General features: G+C 49.3%; 1 long non-coding RNA gene across 1 annotated transcript in view; it reads left to right on the top strand.

The window, feature by feature from the left end:
• Positions 1-815: 815 nt before the first annotated feature.
• Positions 816-8,251, top strand: part of LOC135057469 (uncharacterized) — a 53,077-nt gene continuing 45,641 nt past the window's right edge. The window contains exons 1-2 of the long non-coding RNA XR_010244142.1: positions 816-902; positions 8,025-8,160. This is a non-coding gene — a long non-coding RNA (uncharacterized LOC135057469). The remainder of the gene's footprint in view (positions 903-8,024; positions 8,161-8,251) is intronic.

The raw sequence follows: 8,251 nt of genomic DNA, 5'->3' as shown, positions 1-8,251 counted from the left end.
ACGAGGCACACGCACGTGGACACAAGGCACAGCTGCCCCAGAACAATGCCCAGATGCCCCAGAATGATGGACAGATGCAACACACAGACGCCCGGAAATGAGGCACAGATGCCCCCGAACGTTGCAGACACAATGCACAGATGCCCCGGAATGACGGACAGACGCAACTCACAGATGCATAGATACCACATCAAGATGCACACAGACGCCCTACATGAGGCACTGACACCCAGACACGAGGCACAGATACCCCGGTATGACACACCGACACCCCGATACGACACACAGACTCCCTGACGGTGCACAGATGCCCCAGAACGACACACAGACGCCCAGATACAGTGCATCGACGGCCGGACATAGTGTACAGACGCCCGGACACGACGCGCAGATGCTGGGTAGATACATGGTGCACAAACGCCCAGTAAACAGACTACCCCGGCACCATGAGAGCAGTGCTCCCCCACCTCCGGATGAGGCTGCGCTGCAGATGTGCCGGCGCCCTGTACATCTATCTCTGGATATACACACAGAAAGCATTGCACCTATGCAGCCCTTGCTCTGTGTCCTGCAGCAGCTGCACGGGTACCCGCCCTCTCTCACACCTCCCTGCCTGCCCCCAGCGCCTGTCACACTGCCATGTGCGGGACCCGCGCCCTCTCCCTGTGCTGAGCCCAGGGGCGGGGCTGGAGGAGGGGCCGGGGGCGGGGATATGAACGTTAGTGTGGCCGGTTACTGAGGAGGAAGCAGCTTGTGTTCCCATGCCAATCACACCTCACTTCCGGGCTGTGCGTTCCATCCCACTTTCGGCCGCTGCGTTCCACACACAGGAAGAGAGTTTTTTTCTTTCGCGGCAACTTCCGGGTTTCCCTCGAGCGGGAGTCAGTCGTCCGCAAAAGCAGGTAATGGGGTCCTACTATACAGGGGGAGCAGCCTGTGGTGTCCTGTCATTATTATACAGGCGGAGTGTCCTGTAGTTTTCTGTTATTATTATTATTATACAGGCGGAGTGTCCTGCAGTGTCCTGTTATTATTATTATACAGGGAGAGCAGCCTTTGGTGTCCTATTATTATTATTATACAGGCGGAGTGGCCTGTAGTGTCCTGTTGTTATAATTATTATACAGGGGGAGCGGCCTGTGGTGTTCTGTATATCACGTGTCACACATCCGCCTCTCAGTGAGCGCAGGCATTACCCTCTATATATTATAATGGCACGGTCGTGCCCTTATATTACGGCTAAAAAATATATATATTTATATATATATATATATATATATATATATATATATATATATATATATATATATGTATATATAAAACTGTGGCTCCAATAGGGGATTGCAGTGGGGGCAGTGCGGGGGTTATGGCTCCATGTCAGGAGGCAGAAATAAAGCAGAGCATGCCCCACGTTATAGCAGTGAGGGTGGCGGAGGCGTGCTGTGTGGTGTGCGCACATGACCTCCTATTGTCCTGGCACCACGCGTTTTGCCTTTGTCAGGGAATCAGTGAGGGAGCCAGTCCCAGCTATAACGGGGCGCTCTCGGCTCTGTGTCTGTGTAGTCCCGTCAGCCTGACTGTTATAATATTACATTATATTCTAGATCTAATTCTAGGGTCAGTCTGACACTTGAAGCTCTCACAGCGGAGACGCATCAGACAGACGGTGACCCCAGCCTGAGATAATGATCCCAATGCTCCCACCGGAGATAATGGCCTCAACTAGGAGCAATTCTGAGAGACCTTCATTTTCACAGTCTCAGAAAACAGATATCAGAGTCTAGTTCTTTGTTGCCAACAATTCACTAAGTATACAGTATATATCAGTGCCGTAACTAGACATTTGAGCGCTGTGCGCAAGAAACGGCATCGGCTCCCCCCCCCCTAATATTTAAGACAGGGCCAGTGCACGCACAACCAAAATGCAGGGGCGTGGCTTCATGGGTAAGAGGCTTAGCCACAAAATAATACCATGTCATATTACGCTATTATTACAGCGCTCCGAGTTTAGGTTTTTAATTTGCTAAAAATTCACAAAGTGTATGTATGTGTGTGTTTATATACTTCTGACAAAATACAGAAACCGGGATAGGGGGACACTGTGCTGTGACTGAGCGCCCTTTATCTGTCAGTGCTCCAGTAATGTAACCCAGGATATGCTGACAGCAAAGGGTTTTGTACCAAGGTTAACACCTACATACATGGAAATCACTTTACACAAGAGTGTATAATGTACGGTCCCCTCACAATAGGAGCACATGAGATGTAGTGACCCTGCAGTGTCTGTATGATGTACGGTCCCCTCACAATAGAAGCACATGAGATGCAGTGACCCTGCAGTGTCTGTATGATGTACGGTCCCCTCACTATAGGAGCACATGAGATGCAGTGACCCTGCAGTGTCTGTATGATGTACAGTCCCCTCACAATAGGAGCACATGAGATGCAGTGACCCTGCAGCGTCTGTATGATGTACAGTCCCCTCACAATAGGAGCACATGAGATGCAGTGACCCTGCAGCGTCTGTATGATGTACGTTCCCCTCACAATAGGAGCACATGAGATGCAGTGACCCTGCAGTGTCTGTATGATGTACGGTCCTCTCACAATAGGAGCACATGAGATGTAGTGACCCTGCAGTGTCTGTATGATGTACGGTCCCCTCACAATAGGAGCACATGAGATGCAGTGACCCTGCAGTGTCTGTATGATGTACAGTCCCCTCACTATAGGAGCATATGAGATGTAGTGACCCTGCAGTGTCTGTATGATGTACGGTCCCCTCACAATAGGAGCACATGAGATGTAGTGACCCTGCAGTGTCTGTATGATGTACGGTCCCCTCACATAGGAGCACATGAGATGTAGTGACCCTGCAGTGTCTGTATGATGTACAGTCCCCTCACTATAGGAGCATATGAGATGTGACCCTGCTGTGTCTGTATGATGTACGGTCCCCTCATAATAGGAGCACATGAGATGTAGTGACCCTGCTGTGTCTATATGATGAACGGTCCCCTCACAATAGGAGCACATGAGATGTAGTGACCCTGCAGCGTCTGTATGATGTACGGTCCCCTCACAATAGGAGCACGTGAGATGCAGTGACCCTGCAGGGTCTGTATCATGTACGGTCCCCTCACAATAGGAGCACATGAGATGCAGTGACCCTGCAGTGTCTGTATGATGTACGGTCCCCTCACAATAGGAGCACATGAGATGTAGTGACCCTGCAGCGTCTGTATGATGTACGGTCTCCTCACAATAGGAGCACATGAGATGTAGTGACCCTGCAGCGTCTGTATGATGTACGGTCCCCTCACAATAGGAGCACATGAGATGTAGTGACCCTGCAGTGTCTATATGATGAACGGTCCCCTCACAATAGAAGCACATGAGATGTAGTGACCCTGCAGCGTCTGTATGATGTACGGTCCCCTCACAATAGGAGCACATGAGATGCAGTGACCCTGCAGCGTCTGTATGATGTACGGTCCCCTCACAATAGGAGCACATGAGATGCAGTGACCCTGCAGTGTCTATATGATGTACAGTCCCCTCACAATAGGAGCACATGAGATGCAGTGACCCGGCAGTGTCTGTATGATGTACGGTCCCCTCACAGTAGGAGCACATGAGATGCAGTGACCCTGCAGTGTCTGTATGATGTACGGTCCCCTCACAATAGGAGCACATGAGATGTAGTGACCCTGCAGCGTCTGTATGATGTACGGTCTCCTCACAATAGGAGCACATGAGATGTAGTGACCCTGCAGCGTCTGTATGATGTACGGTCTCCTCACAATAGGAGCACATGAGATGTAGTGACCCTGCAGCGTCTGTATGATGTACGGTCACCTCACAATAGGAGCACATGAGATGTAGTGACCCTGCAGTGTGTGTATGATGTACGGTCTCCTCACAATAGGAGCACATGAGATGCAGTGACCCTGCAGTGTCTGTATGATGTACGGTCCCCTCACAATAGGAGCACATGAGATGCAGTGACCCTGCAGTGTCTGTATGATGAACGGTCCCCTCACAATAGCACATGAGATGTAGTGACCCTGCAGTGTCTATATGATGAACGGTCCCCTCACAATAGGAGCACATGAGATGTAGTGACCCTGCAGCGTCTGTATGATGTACGGTCCCCTCACAATAGGAGCACATGAGATGCAGTGACCCTGCAGTGTCTGTATGATGTACGGTCCCCATACAATAGGAGCACATGAGATGCAGTGACCCTGCAGTGTCTGTGTGATGTACGGTCCCCTCACAATAGGAGAACATGAGATGTAGTGACCCTGCAGCGTCTGTATGATGTACGGTCTCCTCACAATAGGAGCACATGAGATGTAGTGACCCTGCAGCGTCTGTATGATGTACGGTCTCCTCACAATAGGAGCACATGAGATGTAGTGACCCTGCAGCGTCTGTATGATGTACGGTCTCCTCACAATAGGAGCACATGAGATGTAGTGACCCTGCAGTGTCTATATGATGAACGGTCCCCTCACAATAGAAGCACATGAGATGTAGTGACCCTGCAGCGTCTGTATGATGTACAGTCCCCTCACAATAGGAGCACATGAGATGCAGTGACCCTGCAGTGTCTGTATGATGTACGGTCCCCTCACAATAGGAGCACATGAGATGCAGTGACCCTGCAGTGTCTATATGATGTACAGTCCCCTCACAATAGGAGCACATGAGATGCAGTGACCCGGCAGTGTCTGTATGATGTACGGTCCCCTCACAGTAGGAGCACATGAGATGCAGTGACCCGGCAGTGTCTGTATGATGTACGGTCCCCTCACAATAGGAGCACATGAGATGTAGTGACCCTGCAGCGTCTGTATGGTGTACGGTCTCCTCACAATAGGAGCACATGAGATGTAGTGACCCTGCAGCGTCTGTATGATGTACGGTCTCCTCACAATAGGAGCACATGAGATGTAGTGACCCTGCAGCGTCTGTATGATGTACGGTCCCCTCACAATAGGAGCACATGAGATGTAGTGACCCTGCAGTGTCTGTATGATGTACGGTCTCCTCACAATAGGAGCACATGAGATGCAGTGACCCTGCAGTGTCTGTATGATGTACGGTCCCCTCACAATAGGAGCACATGAGATGCAGTGACCCTGCAGTGTCTGTATGATGAACGGTCCCCTCACAATAGCACATGAGATGTAGTGACCCTGCAGTGTCTATATGATGAACGGTCCCCTCACAATAGGAGCACATGAGATGTAGTGACCCTGCAGCGTCTGTATGATGTACGGTCCCCTCACAATAGGAGCACATGAGATGCAGTGACCCTGCAGTGTCTGTATGATGTACGGTCCCCATACAATAGGAGCACATGAGATGCAGTGACCCTGCAGTGTCTGTGTGATGTACGGTCCCCTCACAATAGGAGAACATGAGATGTAGTGACCCTGCAGCGTCTGTATGATGTACGGTCTCCTCACAATAGGAGCACATGAGATGTAGTGACCCTGCAGCGTCTGTATGATGTACGGTCTCCTCACAATAGGAGCACATGAGATGTAGTGACCCTGCAGCGTCTGTATGATGTACGGTCTCCTCACAATAGGAGCACATGAGATGTAGTGACCCTGCAGCGTCTGTATGATGTACGGTCCCCTCACAATAGGAGAACATGAGATGTAGTGACCCTGCAGCGTCTGTATGATGTACGGTCTCCTCACAATAGGAGCACATGAGATGTAGTGACCCTGCAGTGTCTGTATGATGTACGGTCCCCTCACAGTAGGAGCACATGAGATGCAGTGACCCTGCAGTGTCTGTGTGATGTACGGTCCCCTCACAATAGGAGCACATGAGATGCAGTGACCCTGCAGTGTCTGTGTGATGTACGGTCCCCTCACAATTGGAGCACATGAGATGTAGTGACCCTGCAGCGTCTGTATGATATACGGTCCCCATACAATAGGAGCACATGAGATGCAGTGACCCTGCAGTGTCTGTGTGATGTACGGTCCCCTCACAATAGGAGAACATGAGATGTAGTGACCCTGCAGCGTCTGTGTGATGTACGGTCTCCTCACAATAGGAGCACATGAGATGTAGTGACCCTGCAGTGTCTGTATGATGTACGGTCCCCTCACAGTAGAAGCACATGAGATGCAGTGACCCTGCAGTGTCTGTGTGATGTACGGTCCCCTCACAATAGGAGCACATGAGATGCAGTGACCCTGCAGTGTCTGTGTGATGTACGGTCCCCTCACAATTGGAGCACATGAGATGTAGTGACCCTGCAGCGTCTGTATGATGTACGGTCCCCATACAATAGGAGCACATGAGATGCAGTGACCCTGCAGTGTCTGTATGATGTACGGTCGCTACGTGTATATCATGTTTAGGTGAGTGATATAGTCAGTACAAGTGGTATAAGTAAGTGTAGAGCTCCCACATAGTGACATTATATACTGCTGTCTTATTGTAAACACTACTTCTGTCTTCCTTTTGTTTGTTAACTAATATTTCTCTATCAGGGTCCACAGTGATCCACAGGATCTACTTTGGTATTTCTCCGGCAGGGTCCACAGGTTATCCACAGGATAACAATGGGATATGATGGAGTGATAGCGGATTGGCACCAAACGATCACAAGCTTTCAGTCATCCCAGGATGCAACGGGCTCGTCCATATATCCCGCCCACTAGCTGAGGCAAATCAGTTTTTGATTTGGTGCGGCAGGAGTCGGACCATGGTCACAGGGCTGCTGTTCTAGGCAGCCCTAAGCTTTATTATTTTATTTTTATAGTCTTACTATGTTTTGAGCGATCTTTCTTAACAGCGTCTTACACGCATATTGGAAAGAGTCGCTCCAACAACTCTTCGTCGGGTCGCAACAACGCTTACCCACGTGTACAGTGCTGTCTCGGCGGGCGACTGTGTCGGATATTCTAGCAGGTCCAGCAGACGTTACCAGGCTGTGGCCGTAGCACGGGGAGAAGGTAAGGCATCGGTGCCGCTTACTAGGGTAATACGGACACAGCCGCACTGTATTGGGGGAAACTACCAAACAGTAGCTGTTGCGCCACCACCACGGGTGCTCCAGCGCTAGGCCTTAGGGATAATAGGTGCCAGGATTAGGATGAGGCTGCGATCCCTGGGGTGATGTCAGCAGTGGGGAGTCAGACGCTCTCCTGGTCGCCCCTCCCCCGGTTCATGACCAGTTTCTGCGTGTCTCAAACGCTACCATGAATGGTCTCGGTCGCAGCTTAGGCTGCTGCTTCTGTGTTCACTAAAACGCTACCGTGTGGAGACCCGGTTAGTGTATCTGTATAGACCCGGAGCGTCTGTGTGCACAGTGCGTCTGTGTTCGCTGTAATCCCGGAACGTCGGTGTACACTGGTAGCGTCTGGTTCCACTCAGCGTTTGTTAACGTATTGATCGAGCCTGGAAGTGAGGTGAGTCTCCCTGTATCCCACTCTACTGAGTGCGGGCTATACAGCACTACAATTCTATCTACTTGTCAGTGTGAATAGTTAAGCTTAGTGCCTGTTGCATATGAGTCTGTGTACTTACTGTGGTTTTCTTCACTTTTGCGTTCTGAATACATTATCGTCTGAATAGAACAGAATTCAGTAATATGTACCCCTACATACTTTGAAATGTGTTTGTAGTTGATGATATGCTCATATGTCTAATTTATAGATTACATTTATGACTGACTGCTAGTTTTGATTACTGACTTTGTTATAATATTGTCAGTGGTTCTTTTTTGACCTGAGTACTGATGTGGGTACTGTCTCTGGAGGGTCAGTTTGATATCACTTTCAGAGGTATTGTGATTACAGTCATAAATAGTGTATAACTCTGTGAAGGTGCTAGATGTTAGCATGTCTTAGAGCGGCAAGTTAAGAGGTTGCATTTACAGTAACCAATACTCATATACATATGTTGTTTGCATGAACTGTATTATCCTCTCTGACCTAGGCAGATTGTCTAGGTTTAACTTGATTTTTTTTTTTTTTTTACAAATGCAGCTCTCTTCATACGGTATGTCCCCTACAGCTTTTCAGAGTAAAGCAAGCTGAGAACCGAACACAAATAAAGCATCCACTTCACAGGCTACACAGATAATTCATCACACGGTGAAAGCTCTATACTTCAGCATACAAGGTAAAAGATATTTACTCAGTAAGTAAACTGTTATTATGGAGCAGTGGGGGCTAGCTGTCCTTGGAGGCAGCAGAGCCTAGGTTGTATAAGG

This window comes from Pseudophryne corroboree, chromosome 3 (assembly GCF_028390025.1).
Source record: "Pseudophryne corroboree isolate aPseCor3 chromosome 3, aPseCor3.hap2, whole genome shotgun sequence".
In the NCBI taxonomy this organism is placed as follows: domain Eukaryota; kingdom Metazoa; phylum Chordata; class Amphibia; order Anura; family Myobatrachidae; genus Pseudophryne; species Pseudophryne corroboree.
This window is presented reverse-complemented; position numbering and strand designations above follow the sequence as displayed.